General features: G+C 43.7%; 1 pseudogene; it reads left to right on the top strand.

Annotated features, from left to right (window-relative positions):
* Nucleotides 1-796: 796 nt before the first annotated feature.
* On the top strand, nt 797-4,237 carry LOC134467069 (interferon-induced protein with tetratricopeptide repeats 5-like; annotated as a pseudogene).
* Nucleotides 4,238-20,360: the final 16,123 nt, after the last annotated feature.

Here is a 20,360-nt window from a genome sequence, read left to right as displayed (position 1 = left end):
TATCCCATTCATGTTTGTTTGTTTGTTTGTTGTTTTCTACTGGATAGCTTGTGTCAGGCACACTATGTGGGAGGAGTGTTCCTCCTTAGGTTCCCTCCTCCACACTGCTCTCTCTCTCTCTCTCTCTCTCTCTCTCTCTCTCTCTCTCTCTCTCTCTCTCTCTCTCTCTCTCTCTCTCTCTCTCTCTCTCTGTTGTGATGATATGTTCCCACAACTGCAACATAATGCCATGGAAATATACTGTAATTTTATCTTTAAAACATAAACATAAAATATAAAACATAAACATACAAATCTTTGTAGCAATCTAAGGGTTGGTTTAAGAACAACACTGGTATAATAATAATCTCAATTTATGTACCACAAAACACCGTACTGGGAATCTAAATTCAGCACCTACTGTAGCTGGCCAATGAAAGTTAAAACATATATAGTAGGCTATTTGTTTTCTTCAAACACAGTCACACCACTAGAGGGCAGTGCAATATATTCTGATGTCTTTATTACATTTTCATTGGCTGGGACTCGTTACCAGAGGGGTGCAGTGATAGTGATGTGTGTTGTCATGTCATGTCCCACCCTGTCATCTTATGTTGAACAGACAGAATCAAATCCAAGAAAGATCAGGAAGCGCGCTCAACACCTTGTCTTCTTATACTTTACACTGGGTGCTTAACTTCGTCAATGAATGAATTCAAAAGAAAGTGAATAAAGAAGCACTCATCAGATTTCTTTTTACATTTTTAATCACCTCACATCACAGACGTTTCGGGCTTACACCCTTCTTCAGTGTGAAATGGCGATTTCGCCTTTGATCCCAGTAGGTGTGACTGAAATAAACTTAGTTACCCAAAATGCCACCGCAGGTGTCTCCAAAAAAGCCCAGTGCAGGTACCCAAAGCGCACCACTAGAGGGAGACGCAATGGATACCCATCATTCTAACTTTACAACAATTACGCACGTTCCAGCAATCAAAACAAAACAAAAATACAAATAGAAAAATGAAAAGGGAGGCTTACTGGATACACACTCTGGATACTCTCATCCCAAGAGGGATGAATGAAGAAATTATTCTGTCTTGCTTTTTGTAATATATTTCTGTGATGTGGGCTACATGTTTCTGTCTCTCTTAGCTCTTTTTACCTCCGCCAGGAGGTTATGTGATCGCCCGAATTTGTGTGTGTGTTCGTCACGCTGCTATTACATGGCCTGCCGCCCGAATTTGTGTGTGTTCGTCACGCTGCTATTACATGGCCTGCCACAGGGCGCGCAGGGCGCGCAAGGCGCGCAGGGCGCGCAGGGCGCGCAGGGCGCGCAAGGACCACTGAGGACGGCTCTGTGAGGAGGAGCCCTGAGCTGGTGTACCTTCACACAGACACAGAGGGGGAGAGCATTGAAGTGAAATTCTTACCGCTGTCAAAATCGCTATCAAAAAGCAGCCTTAGCTACAGCCTCGCAGATCGTTTAAGTTCACAATGCTGTCACAATACATTCATAAGAAATGAAGCTCACAGAAAGGCGCGCGCGAATTGCGTTAGTCCGCGGTGATTCACTGCTTCCCCAATCCCCGTGCACTGAAGCCATCAGCACTACAAAACATTCCATATAATAGACTAGACTTCATAACGAATGAACGCTGGAGAGGCGGCGAACAGTGATTTTCAATACGAAATAGAGAGCAGGTCCGAGTGCCGATCATCTGCCCCCAGCGCCAAGACCAAATCGCAATAACCCTCATGAACGGATTCCCAGGTAGGAGCAGGCACGTGCAGAGCATAGTTGCCCACGGTGCCCGAGCAACGGCCCTTTTGCCCACATTGGCTGATATTGCCCTTCCAAGGGAGGGGAAAATAATATGTCAATTATAATTTCATATTTCAATATCATTTGATTTCTTTATAATTCATAATTTTGATTGAAGTTTTGTACAATAAAGACTTAAGTCAGTCATACAAATTCATCAGACCCATTCGCCGTTATTGCATTACCGGATCTTGTGATTTCTGTCAGCCTACCATCGTAAATTAACACAAGACGTGTAGGCCTACAATGGTTGCTATCGTTCTGCAATCTTAACTGAATGCACAAACTGGCTGAATTGGACACGTTTGAATACATGGAATAGCCTAGATATTGGATATTGAAATAATGAATGCCGAAATTGGCAAGTCAATGCCACGCCTTTTTATTATAGGCCTTTGCATGTGTCCAAGGGAAATACAACAGTAAATATTCTACTACAGGTGTTTCATAGGCCTCGGTTTTATAACGCAATAACCTACAAAACTTTCTGGTAATAGGCCTATTATGTATTGTAATGGAAGTCTATGGGATAGTTGGTATTAAATTGCAATTAAATTATGATGCCACTGGGGGCGCAGGTTTTCAATGACCAAAATAGACTGGTAATTTAAGATTTGCATAAATTAATATGAATACATTATATTTAAGATCTATATTAAATAGAGATTCACATATGATTTTAGAAAAATGCCACCTATTCATCTATGAAAAGTGCATACTTCTAATCCATTGTTAATACTTGGGATTTGGTGATAAATATTCATGAAGAAAATGTGAAATTTGTGAAAAGGCAGCATGCATTCTGGAAATAACCTTCTAAAAAAATAATAATCAGATGTCACTATGGGCAAGGGTGTTCAATTTCCATAAGACAACCATGACCATAAGCCATGTTCGAACATTAGCAGGTATTTTCATGCATTCATTTTGATGCTGTGTGTATGCTGCATCCTTAGTAAAAATGAATATTAAATTCATGCCTTTTTGTTTTCTCTTTTTTCAGTCTTTCTCATGACAGAGCTTTGAAAACCCAGCTTCTAAAGCTGCAGTGTCATTTCACTTGGACTCTGACCAAAGAAAACGTAGACCTGTCAGATCTTCAGACAAGGCTGGAGGATCAAATTGAGCTTGACCTGGGCAAGAAAGAAGGAGCAGCTAGATCCTACTGTTTTTTGGCCTATGTTAGATATCTGCAGGAGTTTTCAGATGATGCCATTGCAAACCTAGTCCAGGCGGAGGAGCTTGCGAGAGAACATCATGGCGAGGACTGTGAGCCATTTCTCATTGTCACGTATGGCAACTATGCCTGGCTCCATTACCAGCGTGGAGAATACCCTCAGTGTGAGAGCTACTTGGAGAAGCTTGCTGATATTATGCAGAAGTTCCCTACAGGGTCTCCAACTGTCCTTCACCCACAGGTCTATGGTGAGAAAGGATGGACCTTTCTCAAGATTTCCCGCAATTATTATGACAGAGCAAAGGAGTGCTTCAAAAGAGCCGTGGAGCTGGAGCCAGACAGCAGTGAATGGAATGCTGGCTATGCCATCGCTCTTTATCGCACAGAAAAGGAGACGGGAAGAGTTAAAGACTCAGAGACGGTAAAGCAACTACGAAGAGCCATAGAGATAAACCCACAGGATGCAGTGCTAAGGGTTTTGTTAGGACTGAGGCTGAACCTTTTGAAGCAGTACAAGGAGAGCGAGGAGTTGGTTGCAGATGCTCTGGAAATGGATCCAAGCAACCCACACGTGATCCGTTACGTAGGCAAATATTTCCGCCACAGTGGTTCTGCGGTCCATTGTCTTGCTCAAAAGGGCCGTGGACCGCACCCAGAACGCTGCCTTTCTTCACCATCAGCTGGCATTGTGCTACAAGACTAAGAAGACAAACTTGTTTGCCACCAGAGGGGGCAAGGGCAAAGGTCATGAGATCTCACAGCTCAGACGCCAGATAATCTATCACCTGGAGCAGGCCACGACCCTTAAGATGAACTTCATTTCCGCTATGACCGACCTAGCAGTGCACTACGGGGAGAGCAACAACATTGCGCGGGCTGAGGAGATGTTTCAAGCCACTTTCGACACTGCCAGGGCAAACCCTGACCCCTTGCAGGTGACCCACCTCTACTATGCTCAGTTTCAGCAGTACCACAAAAAGTGTGAAACACTGGCCATCAAGCACTACAGAGACTGTTTGACACTTGGACCGGCAACATACGAGGGGAAGCAGAGTGCCTCACGCTTGAAGAAAATGGCAGAGAAACGTCTGGCCAGAGACGATCAAGATGCTGAGGCCTTTGGGATTCTGGGCTTTGTCCATAAGGCGAAAGGAAAGAGGAGCCAGGCTTTGGAGTGCTTTGAGAAAGCGATGGAGATCGACTGCAGCAATGACGAGTATCTCAGTGCACACTGCGAGCTCTTGTCTTTGCAGTAAAATGTATCGAGTACATCGTCTTCTACATGTGTCTTTATAACTCACCTCTTGCACTGACTGAACAGTAAGTTTTCATCATATTAGCATTTTGCATTCAACCCAACTGTCTACGTTGTTAAAGCTTCATACGGTATGTATTGTTGTCATAGGGATACCACATGTCTCCTTGCTGTTATTGATGATGAGTCACTCTGCACTTCTCGGGCATTAAAGGTGTACTGTGTAATATATTTAGCAGTTTCTTTCCAAAATAAATGTTGCCCATTCACAAATGTTACCTTTTTCACCATCACCATCACCATCAAATTCTAAGTATTCATTATGACTGAGAAAATTGCACTTATCATACATGAAAGGGTGGATCTTCTCCATGTCCACCATTTTGAATTTCCAGAAATACACATTTTTTTGCTGCGAAACTTGCTGTACTTTGGTCATACTGGTAAATATTAGTTTATTATTTAGTAAATGATCATGAAAACCTCAAAATTGGCAATAGGCAGCACAGTTTCAATGAGCAGCATAGTTGCAATACCTATTTGGCAACCATCCTACACAGTTCACCTTTATAATGTATTTCCATGCCTGAGTGAAAATGAAAAAGGTTTTGTTGGATTTCGTTAGCACACAAGTTTCATGATATTTATACTACGGTATATGTCGGTCATTTTGATTTGACTGTTAAGAGTGTCACACCCATTGTCCAACAAAGTTCAGACAAATGTAACTGTATCGTCTTTGTCTATGTGATATTGACCTGTGCCCAGTAGGTATTTAAATGCACGTCTAGGAGCGTGTGGCCACCCACTGCTTGTCTCAAATATTATGAATGCACCCTCTTTGCCGTTTGCACTTATTGTATGTCTCTGTATGTATATTGTGTTATCTGTATGTTTCCTGTGCACTTTGTATCTGCAAGTATTGTATTTACTATGATTACGTCCTCGATTGTAAGTTTATTAGGATAGAAGTCTCTGCCAAATGCAATGTAATGATCAGAATGTCCATTCTAAGGCCATGACATCCATGTAAGAGCAGCCGTAGCATAGTGGTTAGGTAGGTGGACTTAAGATCAGAGGGTTGCAGGTTCAAATCCCACCCTTACCTCTCCCTACACCTCCATCCATGACTGAAGTGCCCTTGAGCAAGGCACCTAACCCCACACTGCTCCAGGGACTGTAACCAATACCCTGTATATAGATAGCTCTAAGTGGCTTTGGATATAACGCGTCAGCTAAGTGTAATGTAATATACTGTAATGTTGTGTAGGAGCTAGGTGTGACAGCCGGGCAAGAGCAGGAAATGCCAGGCAAATGCTTTCTGATTTGTCTACCTGTGGTGACATTTCCCTATAACCTGCAAAATGTAACGAAAAGAAATAATAGGCTTCTTGTCTCCTGTTGCGTGATGAGAAAGTCTGAAATAAACATAATATTGGGTGATCCTATTTGTTGTCTATTGTGCCTAGTTCCTCTTATTTGTGACAAATTGCCACTATGGTCCTCTCCTGCTCTATGTAGGCTACATAATGCACCCACAAAAAACAAACACTCCCCCTTTGTAATTACTAAAGAGAACATGATGTAGCCTCTTAGTGCAGATGGGGTCACTGCAGACCTGTTCCCTATTTGGTGAGAATACTCAACTACATCATAATAACATTGCTAGGACATTACCGAGAGCCTAAATAGTAACAGTATTAAGTAACAGAAGAAGATAGCCATTGCAATTTTGGCGACAGTAAGGTTCTGCGGTAAGGGATTACAGAAATAAATGGTGTTGCTGCCCATTAGAGAGGAATATTGGAATGATTTGGAATGTCTTGTTCATTTCTCATGTCTTGACAAGCAAGAAAATGCACACACAACTGCAGAACAGAGCAGTGCCCAGCAGGTGGCACCAGAGGCCATGTTGCAGGGTAATTGAGGACAGTAAACTCAGGCACAGTCCCAGCTCTCCTCACTTCATGTCGACTTCATTTTGAATTGAATGTCAAAGCGAGACCCCTCTTGCAGATATTGTCAAAAGTTGTGTAACATGTCATACTTCAGGTGAGATCATGGACTCAGGTGAGATCATGATTCTGGAGGAGGCCTTCCAGAGAGCTCCCAACTCCAGCTTCCTCTACCACCAGATGGGCCTGTGCAGAACATGATCAACACGAAGAAACTCGGTGGCCAGAGGGCCGGCATGCCACAGGTCAACGCAACCATCGCCGAAAGTGTGAGTGGAGGAACCGCGAGGAAGACATCTTGGATTTCTTCTCCTCAGTAGACAGGCGGGATAGGCAGCCCACCAGGCCCCCAGCAGATGTAAACATCAACAGACTGGCTGACAGTTTAAAAATAATACTAATAATATAACAATAAAATAAAAACAGGCTGAAATTGTAAAACAGGCTTGATAGTTGTTTCTAAGAGACATTTCTTTGAACTTGAATGTATTTCACTTTTATGATGCTTATCCATATATTTAAAATACAGAGCAAACAAAACTGTTTCAAGAGTTGATAACAATGAAAACCTATATCTGAGAAATCATAGTGGTAGAGAGTGATGATTTCAACCTGCACTAAAAAAAAAAAAACTTGAAGTAGGCCTATGTCCAGCAAATATTGTACATAAAAAGATTAAGAGAGAGAGAGAGAGATTGGGAGAGAGAGAGAGAGAGAGAGAGAGAGAGCGAGAGAGAGAGAGAGAGAGAGAGAGAGAGAGAGAGAGGCTACACAAAACACTAGGTCATTTCTGATAGCCTTCCTACTAAGTGGTTAACTAATGCGTCTGAGGCCAGATTAGGTTAGCCCATCTTTGTTTTCCTGGGGGAGTGTATTAGCCAGAATCAACATTTTAGGTTTGTTATGTGTGATTATTTACTGGAGGCCTTTTTTCTATGCTGTTTTTTTAGGTAGAATGACTTGAATAATTGACTAAATAATTGTCTTACTAGAAAAATAAACCCATTGAAAGTGTGTCTGCTTATGTAAGATTAGCCAGCCTATATAAGAAATAGGCTATATAATGTATTGCCAAATTTGATCTTTTCATGAAAGTTTACTAAATAATAAAATTCAAAATGGCAGACCATGGAGAAGATCCCCCTTTTCATGAATGAAAACTGCTATTTTTCCAGTCATAATGAATACTTAGAATTTGATGGTAGTGGTAGGCAGGGCTCTAAATTAACACACGCCAACCCGCCAAACACGGGTGAAAAATAATTTTGGCTAGTAGAAAAAAATACCTATCCGCCAATTTGGCTAGTAGCGCCCGAGTACAGTAAATTATGAACGGTAAACCGCTGCTCTGACGAACGTTAGACGGCGAGATTTCCTACATTACCCATGGACCCTAGCGTCACGACGTAGCCTCCCACCGTGGGCTTTCCAGTGCAGAGAGCGGCAACTCCATGCTATTGCGCGCGCCAGGATTGAAAACATTTCAGACGACCAGCCTTCTGTCAGCTAAGCTGCGCTCACACTATTCTGACAGGCAGCTCTCCTCCTATGCTCTCGTCGCTTTCGCTACAACCTTTTTTAACGTCACTACTGCTATTATTACTATATGAACCTTGCTGTAACAGGCTGCATTTTTGAAGCAGCGAGGCCCTGACCGTTTCAATAACAGGACGCAGATTATAGAGCTACTTCTGTTCTGTAGACTATGTTTTGTGCGAGTGATGAGAATGTGTCGGGGGTTAGAGCAAGGTTCTGTGTGTTGGTGAATGCTAGTAGTAATTGTAACCGTAATAATAGTGACGTTACAAATTAGTGGTTGTGGAACTGTCAGAGTAGTGTGACCGTAGCTGTCAGTTCAGTTGTCTTCTGAAATGTTCCGATTCCTGGCGCAACTACGTTGAAAAGCCCACGCCATCGTAAAGACAAAAAAAGCAACCAACGACGAAGCTGTGGAAGTAACAAAGGAAGCAAAGATTCCCGAGATATTATTTACTTTTAGTTAAACTAGGCTTCTTGTCATTTTGTTGCGCGTGGTAGAGAAGAACTCCTCCTCTCTCCCCTCCTTTTCCTCTCATCTCTTCTGTGTGGTTTGGCTGTGTGCTTGGTTACTGTATGTTAAAGGTCTGTTATGTGAGTGGCTTGTGTGATGTGATTCAGCTGTTTTCAGAGAAATTGAATAAAAACGAATCAAATTGATTAGGCCTAAGTAATGAAAGTAAAAAATAAAGCAGAAGTTAAAAAATAATGAAAAAAATATGTAGCCTATAATATGCTTATTATGTAGGCATATAGTAGCCTATGCAGGCCTATAGTGTATCTGTGTTGTAGAAATAGTTGAACAAAATGACCATAATATTTTAGCGAGATAAAAAAAATGGCTAGTTGAACTTCTGTTTGGCTGGTAAGAAAAAATGTCCACTAGCCAAATTGGCTGGTGGTGGAAAAAGTTAATTTAGAGCCCTGGTAAGTATTTGTGAAAAAAGGTAACATTAGTGAGTGGGTAGCATGAATTCTGGAAATAAACAACAAAAAATATTACACAGTGTACCTTTAAAGAAACAAATGGTATTAGAGTGAAATATTGGAATGATTTGGAATGTCTTGTTCATTTCTCATGTCTTGACAAGCAAGCTGTAAGCTGTAGAGCAGAGCAGAGCCCAGCAGGTGGCGCCAGAGGCCATGTTGTGGGGTAATCGAGTGAAGTAGCAATGCAGTAGTACTGTAATAGCCTGGTCCTGACCATCCCATAATACTACCATTTAATTTCGTATGTATGGTCTGGCATTTGTTTGCTCTGAAGCGATTGTAGGAAGCAGGAAGTTTGCACTCAGTTATGGTTTGAAATTATTGGACACCTCTCACCCAATCGCTGGCAGTTACTCAACAACAACAGCGCAGACCAATGGCTCTGGCGCAGATGTGTACGTCATTGTCACGAGCGTCCTCCCCCTTTCGCCCCCATGTGGGGGGCGTATTCGATTATTGGCTGTTTTCTGGGGGGGCGTTGCGATCAAAATTCTACTGCTCCAGGCACTCCACAGAGAAGCACGGCCAGACTACAGTAGTGGAGCCAATCCTTTGGCTGAAGTACGTAGGATGGCTCGCGAGGCTAGTACTGTAAAGGTGTATGAGTCCCATGACACAGTTGTTGAATATTGTGGCCCAGATATGTACAGATTCCAAAAGACATGTCTTCTGCAGAACGAGGTGTTACAGTTTTTTTGTTTTTTTTGTAACTTTGTCTGCTGCGGAACACTTCACACCACTGGTGTGCACAGATAGACAGTAGGTGGTGCTAGAGCATCAGCCCTTTGCCCTAATAGATAAAAACGCCCTATTGAAAGTTTCTGTGACGGGCAAAGATCACCTTCAGCTTTGCTGTCACATGAGCTGTGGTGGTGGAGATGAGGCTTACCAATTTAATATACCATGTAGTAGACAAACAGATAGAAACATTCTTTAATACCGTCCGCAGTTCAGCTGCTTAACTCCACTAGGAAACAGATAATATGTTGGGTTGGTACGACAGCCCATTAGTCTGACAATAACCCATAGAGGACCATAACAAGAACCCCATTGGTCTGACAAGCCATTAGCCAGACAGATGTGCACAATGCTCAGACACAGACTTTGATACTGGATCATACCATCCTCCTCAACTGCCTGGAAGGGTGGGCATTAAAAGGACAGATAGCACTGCTCTAGTTCAAGTCGCATCTCCAATATCCATAATGTATTTTTCCCTATTCTAAAATGTGCTGCTTATATGCTTTAATGCTTTTATTTATTTATCTATTTTTATTTTTTTGTTCTAGTCAGTCCCTGTACAGCACTTTGGTCAGTTTTGCACGGTTTTAAATGTGCTTTATAAATAAAATTGACTTACCTACTGAGGTTGGCAACATGTGTGCATTTTCTCCGACATGCACACACCAAAGCTTTCACTGACTGGGTTAGGAATGGTTTTGGTTTTGGCATAGTGTTAACTTTTCAGTTAACTTAAAAGTGAATATTTACAAATGCTAAACCAATTGTATGCTGACTAATGGTGGAGGTAGGTTTGACTGTCCAATGATGGGCGGATGAGCTGTCTGGTTTATGAAATGTATCTGCCTCACCCCTGCATGCCTTTCCTTTTGAGCAATAAGTACAGGTTATGGAGTTGAATAGGCCCTCATTCATAACGAAGAACAGCACGAGACGGTTTGATTTTACATGATGAAGTAAGTATTCAAATGATTTTATATGGAGTGTGTTTCTGTATAAAAAGGAGATAATCCGCACATGTCAAAGAAGCTTTACTTGACTTGATAAGGAGTGTGTTGTAAGATTTTGATTGGTGATAGTTTGGCATACCATAACAGACATTTTTAATCTACATGCAAAAATCTAATGGACATTGGACCGCGCTTAAGATGTTGGTAGCTTGGTAAATCATTTTGCATGTCAAGAATGAACTAGGACCTAAATGTTTGGGGGGTGACACAGTTTCATAAATTAAGTGACAAAGCATTGTGCTTAACATGACAACAGCAATTGAGAATTTGAAATTCCAATTGCTGTATATTTCAGTCAGCAATTGTATCCACTAGACTACAATACCGACTGTTTTTTAATCTTTTGCCTTTGGCATTGATTCACTAATGACTGAAAGCTATAGCAGGCTCAGTAAAAGCCTTCCACAAAGACTTGAGGGAATTTGGATGATAACTGAACTAGGCTACAGAATAATTACAGTTAACACACACATTAAATATGCACAAGGCCAGAATTGGAAGAATTAAAAAATATATATATACCGGTATAGACCTACGCTGCTGAGAACAAACAAACTAAAACTACAGTGTCTAGACACTCTACTCTTAAAGGACCACTTCAGTCAATTTCAACATGCAGTTGTAATGCTCACACTACCCAGGACTTGTCAGTACTTGAGATTTTTTCTTCTTCTGCAGCCTTTTCCAAGATCCTGGTCAGTGTAATTGGGGTAGCGCTTTGTTTAACTTTAAAAAAAAAATATATATATATATATACAGTGCCCTCCATAATTATTGGCACCCCTGGTTGAGATGTGTTAAAAGCCTTAAAATAAATTCAGTGTTTATTGCAGAAGAATACTGTCACACTGAAAATTTTAGGAAAATGTAGCCTTCAACTCAAATGAATTGTAGGAAAATAAAAAAAATCCCTGACTAAAAAATAATTATTTTTCATTAAATCACCTGTTCCACAATTATTGGCACCCTTAACAATTCCCAGGAAATAAATATAATTGAAGCATTTCTGTCATATCTACAGTAGTTTACAAAGTTTACCAGAGTTTGTGGAACCATTTAATTAGTAATTCATCACTTCCTGTTTCCCTGGGGTATAAATATGGCGTGACACAGAGGCCATTTCTCTTATCCACTCTTAAACATGGGAAAGACAAAGGAACACAGCATACAAGTGAGGCAGATGTGCGTCGACCTTCACAGGTCAGGTAGAGGCTACAAGAAGATTGCCACTCAACTGCAGCTGCCCATATCCACTGTGAGAGGAATAATTAAGAAGTTCAAAACAACTGGAAAAGTGGTAAACAAGCCTGGACGAGGACCCAAGTTTATTTTGCCACCACGCACAGTGAGGAGGATGGTAAGAGAAATCAAACGATCTCCAAAGCTCACTGTTACAGAATTACAACAAATGGTAGCATCCTGGGGTCACAAAGTCTCCAAATCAACCATCAGGCGCTGTCTACACGCCAACAAGCTGTTTGGGAGGCATGCACGGAGAAAACCTTTCCTCACCCACAATCATAAACGCAAATGTCTGGAGTTCGCCAAGCGGTATTGGGGCTTCAACTGGGACCGTGTGCTTTGGTCAGATGAGACCAAGATTGAGCTTTTTGGCAACAAACACTCTAAGTGGGTCTGGCGTGCCACGAAAGATGCGCATGCTGAAAAGCACCTCATACCCACTGTGAAGTATGGGGGTGGGTCAGTGATGCTGTGGGGCTGTTTTGCTTCCAAAGGCCCTGGGAAGCTTGTTAGGGTGCATGGCATCATGAATGCTTTGAAATACCAGGACATTTTAAATCAAAATCTGTTGCCCTCTGCCCGAAAGCTGAAGATGGGTCGTCACTGGGTCTTTCAGCAAGACAATGACCTTAAACATATGGCCAAATCTACACAGAAATGGTTCACCAGACACAAAATCAAGCTCCTCCCATGGCCATCTCAGTCCCCAGACCTCAACCCCATTGAGAACCTGTGGGGTGAGCTGAAGAGGAGAGTACAGAGGAGAGGACCCAGGTCTCTGGATGATTTAGAGAGATTCTGCAAAGAGGAATGGCTGAAGATCCCTCTTTCTGTCTTTTCCCATCTTGTGAAACATTATAGGAGAAGATTAGGTGCTGTTTTGTTGGCAAAAGGGGGTTGTACAAAATATTAACAACAGGGGTGCTAATAATAGTGACACACATTATTTGATGTCAAATAATTATTTCTTTATGTGGGATTTTTTCCCCACTGAATAAATGCACTTGCATTGAAGGTTGGATTTTTCTCTTTTTTTCCATTAAGGTCCCATATTATTTAGAAAAAAATAATAATAATTGGAAGCTAAAAAACACATCTCAACCAGGGGTGCCAATAATAATGGAGGGCACTGTATATATATATATATATATATATATTTATTTATTCCAAAAAACATTCAAAAGGTTATACAGCAAACAACTACCAAACAGCGGTACCTTTTGGGAAAATATTTGGAGTTGGCCTATATATATATTTTTTTTTTTTTAAAGAAAAAAAGAAACAAATGCTGCCCCCATTAGAATAGCTCATATCTCGGAAAGGCCGAAAAATGTGACATCACTGGGTACTGAAAAGTCAAGGGTAGCGTGAGTGTGCTGTTCCTCCTCAAGTGTTTCTTGTAACTTGATTATGACAGCCAGCTAAACTAATTCATTCACCAGTAGGAACGTAGGTGAGTCAGGGGGTAGCCTCCAAGCTCCCTTTTAATGATATGAAAGAGTAAAACTGTAAAAAAAAATGCAAACAAGAATGTATCAATATAGGGAATGTCCGATTAATGAATTGTCCATTTCTTTGTCTTCTTGAATAGGTGAATCTTGTAATGAAGGGAAGTCACAGTTACGGGTAGATGGATAGGATGAGATGATTACGAGCAAAATAATCATACAGTTTCCAGTGCATTGTGGTGACACCCTGATGACTCGCAGCACTGTTGACACACACACACACACACACACACACACACACACACACACACACACACACACACACACACACACACACACACACACACACACACACACACACACACACACACACACACAGGAAACTGTATGGTTATTTTGCTGTTGTTACTAAAAACGCAGAGTTATTATCCTGAAATAACTATGAAATAACTATGAAATTATCACGAAATTATCACCTTATTAGCGATCCGTAAAGTAAAGTCTTACCGCTTTGTCTTTTTACTGTGCTGTCCCTCCTCAAGTGTCCCCCTCCTCTGGTGTGTGTAGCAACCAGTTAGTCAAGAAATCAAAACAGCTATCCATCTTACATTCTGCATCCTTTGTCTGTGTCTTACACACCCCATATGAAAGCTTTGTCTTTTTACTGTGCTGTCCCTCCTCAAGTGTTTCTTGTAACTTGATTATGACAGCCAGCTAAACTAATTCATTCACCAGTAGGAACGTAGGCGAGTCAGGGGGTAGCCTCCAAGCTCCCTTTTAATGATATGAAAGAGTAAAACTGTAACAGAACATGCAAACAAGAATGTATCAATATACGGAATGTCCAATAAATCCTAAAGGTGAATCTTGTAGGTAACGAAGGGAAGTCACAGTTATGGGTAGATGGATAGGATGAGATGATTACGAGTAGCAGATGGAAAAGAGTATTATGGAAAATAAAATGAGTATGACACTAAATTACTAACGCTAAGATTGAGAAGAATAAAGATCGATTAATACGTAGAGAAAGATTACTTACAGACAAAGCTTTCATATGGGGTGTGTAAGAAACAGACAAAGGATGCAGACGTACAATGGATAGCTGTTTTGATTTCTTGACTAACTGGTTGCTAAGGCGACTATAAACAAAACTGGCAGAGGCACGGGACATTTAAAGAGACAGAACACTTCCCATCTGGCATTATAATAATGCCACCTCAACATTAATAATAGGAAGGATACATTAAAGTTTTACAGCTAGGTGATCTCTGACAGAGGTGGACACAGGTACCTCTCTGTCGTCTGCAGACCTACTTTAGGGGACGTGACCGCCGTCTTGAACTGGGATGACAGGTGAGTCACCTGCTGCTGGGAGGGATGCTGAGGAGAACTCTGCTGTTGGTAGTAGCCAGCCTGGACCTGCTGACTGTAGGGGGGCAGACTGTGGGGGCCTTGAAAAGAGTGGGGCTGACTTGAGGGGGTTATACCAGTGGACTGGGAAGTAGAGGCCTGTGATGTTTGGGTTAAGCATGGACAGGGAGAATGTTGTGGAGGAGGGGGAGAGATTTGGGAGTAGGGCTGGTGAGACCGTGGAGCAGGAGCCGGAGCTGGCTGGTGACCCCTTGCGGCAGGAGCAGAAGATGGCTGGTGACCCTGTGGAGCTGGAACTGGCTGGGGACTGCGTGACGCAGGCTGGAGACACCATGGCGCAGGAGCAGGAGCTGGCTGGTGACCCCGTAGAGCAGCAGTAGGCTGGAGACACCATGGTCCAGGAGCAGGAGCTGATTGGTGACCCCGTGGAGCTGGAGTTGGCTGCAGACTACGTGGAGCAGGGGCGGGAGCTGGCGGGTGACCCCATGGAGCATAGGCAGGAGTTGGCAGGTGACACCGTGGCACAGGAGCAGGAGCAGGCTGTGGTGCTTGTTGCTGTTGTCATGTTGTCTGTAGCTCACTGACCACTCCAGATGGTTGTGCTGGTTCATTTCAGCCACCTCAAGGTGTGTCGTGGACCGGGGTGGGCCTGGATGTGGAGCACTGATACGGTTGTTGCCAGTGCTGACAATTTCTCTGCCCTGTAAATATCTGGCTATATTATATTAAACAGTTCATCAGGTGGACGTGACGGTGCAGGTGCATATGGAGAGTATGGGGTAGCTGGCTGATGTCTTTGTTGCTGAAAAGAAAAAAAGAAAGACAAAAAGAGGGAAAAAAAATAAAACAAAAACCAATGCTGCAGTTCACTGTTAATAGTCGTGGGCGTTGTTGGGTAAGGGCTATGTTGCTGATGTGACTGTGTTTGTAACTGGGTTTAGGTATTGTAAGAAAGGGGCGTGGTGTTTGAAGATGAGAATGTGTATTTCTGGGTATCTGGGGTTGTGATGGTTGATTAAAGCTGATGGCATTTCTGGGTGTGTGTGGTTGCTGTTAGTTTTCTCTGGTGCATGCTGTAACCAGTTAGACAAGAAATCAAAACAGCCATCCATCCTACAATCTGCATCCTTTGTCTGTGTCTTACACACCCCATATGAAAGCTTTGTCGTTTTACTGTGCTGTCCCTCCTCAAGTGTTTCTTGTAACTTGATTATGACAGCCAGCTAAACTAATTCATTCACCAGTAGGAACGTAGGCGAGTCAGGGTGTAGCCTCCAAGCTCCCTTTTAATGATATGAAAGAGTAAAACTGTAACAGAACATGCAAACAAGAATGTATCAATATACGGAATGTCCAATAAATCCTAAAGGTGAATCTTGTAACGAAGGGTAGTCACAGTTGCGGGTAGATGGATAGGATGAGATGATTACGAGTAGCAGATGGAAAAGCGGATTATGGAAAATAAAATGAGTATGACACTAAATTACTAACGCTAAGATTGAGAAGAATAAAGATCGATTAATACGTAGAGAAAGATTACTTACAGACAAAGCTTTCATATGGGGTGTGTAAGAAACAGACAAAGGATGCAGACGTACAATGGATAGCTGTTTTGATTTCTTGACTAACTGGTTGCTAGGACGACTATAAACAAAACTGGCAGAGGCACGGGGCATTTAAAGAGACAGAACACTCCCTGCCTGGCATTATAATAATGCCACATCAACATTAAATGATAGAAAGGATACATTTAAGTTTTACAGCTAGGTGATCTCTGACAGAGGTGGACACAGGTACCTCTCTGTCGTCTGCAGAGCTACTTTGGGGGATGTGACCGCCATCTTGAACTGGGATGACAGGTGAGCCACCTGCTGCTGGGAGGGATGCTGAGGAGAACTCTGCTGTTGGTAGTAGCCAGCCTGGACCTGCTGACTGTAGGGGGGCAGACTGTGGGGGCCTTGAAGAGAGTAGGGCTGACTTGAGGGGGTGAAACCAGTGGACTGGGAAGTAGAGGCCTGTGATGTTTGGGTTAAGCACGGCCAGGGAGACTGCTGTGGAGGAGGGGGAGAGATTCGTGAGAAGGGCTGGTGACACCGTGGCGTAGGAGCAGGAGCTGGCTGGTGACACCGTGGCGCAGGAGCAGAAGATGGCTGGTGACCCTGTGGAGCTGGAACTGGCTGGGGACTGCGTGACGCAGGCTGGAGACACCATGGCGCAGGAGCAGGAGCTGGCTGGTGACCCCGTAGAGCAGCAGTAGGCTGGAGACACCATGGTCCAGGAGCAGGAGCTGATTGGTGACCCCGTGGAGCTGGAGTTGGCTGCAGACTACGTGGAGCAGGGGCGGGAGCTGGCGGGTGACCCCATGGAGCATAGGCAGGAGTTGGCAGGTGACACCGTGGCACAGGAGCAGGAGCAGGCTGTGGTGCTTGTTGCTGTAGCCATGGTGCCTGTAGCTCACCGACCACTTCAGATGGTTGTGCTGGTTCATTCTAGCCACCTCAAGGTGTGTCGTGGACCGGGGTGGGCCTGGATGTGGAGCACTGATACGGTTGTTGCCAGTGCTGACAATTTCCCTGCCCTGTAAATATCTGGCTACTGTATATTAAACAGTTCATCAGGTGGACGTGACGGTGCAGGTGCATGTGGAGAGTATGGAGTACATTGCTGATGACTATGTGGCTGATAAGAGAAGCAGAAAGACAAAAAGAGGGAAAGAAAATAAAACAAAAACCAATGCTGCAGTTCACTGTTAATAGTCGTGGGCGTTGTTGGGTAAGGGCTATGTTGCTGATGTGACTGTGTTTGTAACTGGGTTTAGGTATTGTAAGAAAGGGGCGTGGTGTTTGAAGATGAGAATGTGTATTTCTGGGTATCTGGGGTTGTGATGGTTGATTAAAGCTGATGGCATTTCTGGGTGTGTGTGGTTGCTGTTAGTTTTCTCTGGTGCATGCTGTAACCAGTTAGACAAGAAATCAAAACAGCCATCCATCCTACAATCTGCATCCTTTGTCTGTGTCTTACACACCCCATATGAAAGCTTTGTCTTTTTACTGTGCTGTCCCTCCTCAAGTGTTTTCGTGTGACTTGATTTTGACAGCCAGCTAAACTATTTAATTCACCAGTAGGAACGTAGGCGAGTCAGGGTGTAGCCTCCAAGCTCCCTTTTAATGATATGAAAGAGTAAAACTGTAACAGAACATGCAAACAAGAATGTATCAATATACGAAATGTCCAATAAATCCTAAAGGTGAATCTTGTAACGAAGGGTAGTCACAGTTGCGGGTAGATGGATAGGATGAGATGATTACGAGTAGCAGATGGAAAAGAGTATTATGGAAAATAAAATGAGTATGACACTAAATTACTAACGCTAAGATTGAGAAGAATAAAGATCGATTAATACGTAGAGAAAGATTACTTACAGACAAAGCTTTCATATGGGGTGTGTAAGAAACAGACAAAGGATGCAGACGTACAATGGATAGCTGTTTTGATTTCTTGACTAACTGGTTGCTAAGGCGACTATAAACAAAACTGGCAGAGGCACGGGACATTTAAAGAGACAGAACACTTCCCATCTGGCATTATAATAATGCCACCTCAACATTAATAATAGGAAGGATACATTAAAGCTTTACACCTAGGTAATCTCCGACAGAGGTGGACACAGGTACCTCTCTGTCGTCTGCAGAGCTACTTTGGGGGACGTGACCGTTTTGAACTGGGATGACAGGTGAGACACCTGCTGCTGGGACGGATGCTGAGGAGAACTCTGCTGTTCGTAGTAGCCAGACTGTGGGGGCCTTGAAGAGAGTAGGGCTGACTTGAGGGGGTGAAACCAGTGGACTGGGAACTAGGGGCCTGTAAGGTTTGGGTTAAGTGTGGACAGGGAGACTGCTGCGGAGGAGGGGGAGAAATTCGGGAGTAGGGCTGGTGAGACCGTGGAGCAGGAGCCGGAGCTGGCTGGTGACCCCTTGCGGCAGGAGCAGTAGATGGCTGGTGACCCCGTGGAGCTGGAACTGGCTGAAGACTGCGTGAAGCAGGCTGGAGACACCATGGCGCAGGAACAGGAGCTAGCTGGTGACTCTGCAGAGCAGGCTGGAGACACCATGGCACAGGAGCAGAAGGTGGCTGGTGACCCTGTGGAGCTGGAACTGGCTGCGGACTGCGTGGAGCAGGGGCGGGAGCTGGCTGGTGACCCCTTGCGGCAGGAGCAGAAGATGGCTGGTGACCCCACGGAGCTGGAACTGGCTGGGGACTGTGTGAAGCAGGGGGCAGAAGATGGCTGGTGACCCCGTGGAGTTGGAGTCGGCTGCGGACTGCATGGAGAAGAGGCAGGAGCTGGCAGGTCACACCATGTCGCAGGAGCAGGAGCTGGCAGGTGATATTGTGGTGCAGGAGCTGGCTGGTGGCTGGAACTGGAGGTGACACTGTGGAGCTGGAGCAGGTAGCTGACTGCATGGAGCCGGAGCAGGAGCTGGCCGGTGACCCCGTGGAGCAGTGGGTAACGGCGTGGAGCAGGAGCTGACTGGTGACACCGAGGCGCAGGAGCAGGCTGTGGTGCCTGTTGCTGTAGCCATGGTGCCTGTAGCTCACCGACCACTTCAGATGGTTGTGCTGGTTCTTCTCCCTCCCCGCCGTCCATTTCAGCCACCTCAAGGCGTGTCGTGGACTGGGGTGGGCCTGGATGTGGAACACTGACATGGTTGTTGTCAGTGCGGACAATTTCCCTGCCCTGTAAATATCTAGCTATATTAAACAGTTCATCGGGTGGACGTGATGGTGCAGGTGCATGTGGAGAGTATGGAGTACATTGTTGATGGCTATGTCGCTGATAAGAGAAGCAGAAAGACAAAAGGAGAGAAAGAAAATAAAAGGAAGGCCAATGGTGAAGTTCATTGTTAATACGCATGGGTGTCGTTGGGTAAGGGCTATGTTGCTGATGTGGTTGTTGTCTGTTAATGGGTTTAGGTATTGTAAGATACGGGCGTGGTGTTTGAAGATGAGAATGTGTCTTTCTGGGTATCTGGGGTTGTGGTGCATTTCCTGGTCCATGTGGTAGCTGTCCGTTTTCTCTGGTGCGTGCTGTAACCAGTTAGTCAAGAAATCAAAACAGCTATCCTTCGTACATCTGCATCCTTTGTCTGTGTCTTACGCACCCCTTATGAAAGCTTTGTCTTTTTACTGTGCTGTCCCTCCTCACGTGTTTCTTGTAACTTGATTATGACAGCCAGCTAAACTAATTCATTCACCAGTAGGAGCGTAGGCGAGTCAGGGTGTAGCCTCCAAGCTTCCTTTTAATGATAAGAAAGCTTTGTCTTTTTACTGTGCTGTCCCTCCTCAAGTGTTTCTTGTAACTTGATTATGACAGCCAGCTAAACTAATTCATTCACCAGTAGGAACGTAGGCGAGTCAGGGGGTAGCCTCCAAGCTTCCTTTTAATGATATGAAAGAGTCAAGTCAAGTCAAGTAGGTTTTATTGTCAATTTCTTTACATGCACTGGTCATACAAAGAATTTGAAATTACATTTCTTGCTTTCCCATACAGACATAGACTAATTAAGGTAAGGACATAGACAGTATAGACATAGACAGACAGTACTTATACATGGACTTAAGACAGTATGGACATAGACAGTGCTCATACAGACATTTAAAGTGCAAGACTGGACAACAGAAGACTTGTAGAGGACATACATTAAGAGGTATTTGTTGTGTTTTTGTGCTTTTCCTAAAAAAAGTCCTTTATAGCGTTCTGACATGGTAATAGTAGCATTTTGAAGAAAAATAAATATAAAAAGGTCTGTCAAGTACACCAGCAGCAGTGTGTG

Source organism: Engraulis encrasicolus, chromosome 17 (genome assembly GCF_034702125.1).
Source record: "Engraulis encrasicolus isolate BLACKSEA-1 chromosome 17, IST_EnEncr_1.0, whole genome shotgun sequence".
NCBI classification, from domain to species: Eukaryota; Metazoa; Chordata; class Actinopteri; order Clupeiformes; family Engraulidae; genus Engraulis; species Engraulis encrasicolus.
Note: the sequence above shows the minus strand (reverse complement) of the source record. Positions and strands in the feature narration are given on the sequence as shown.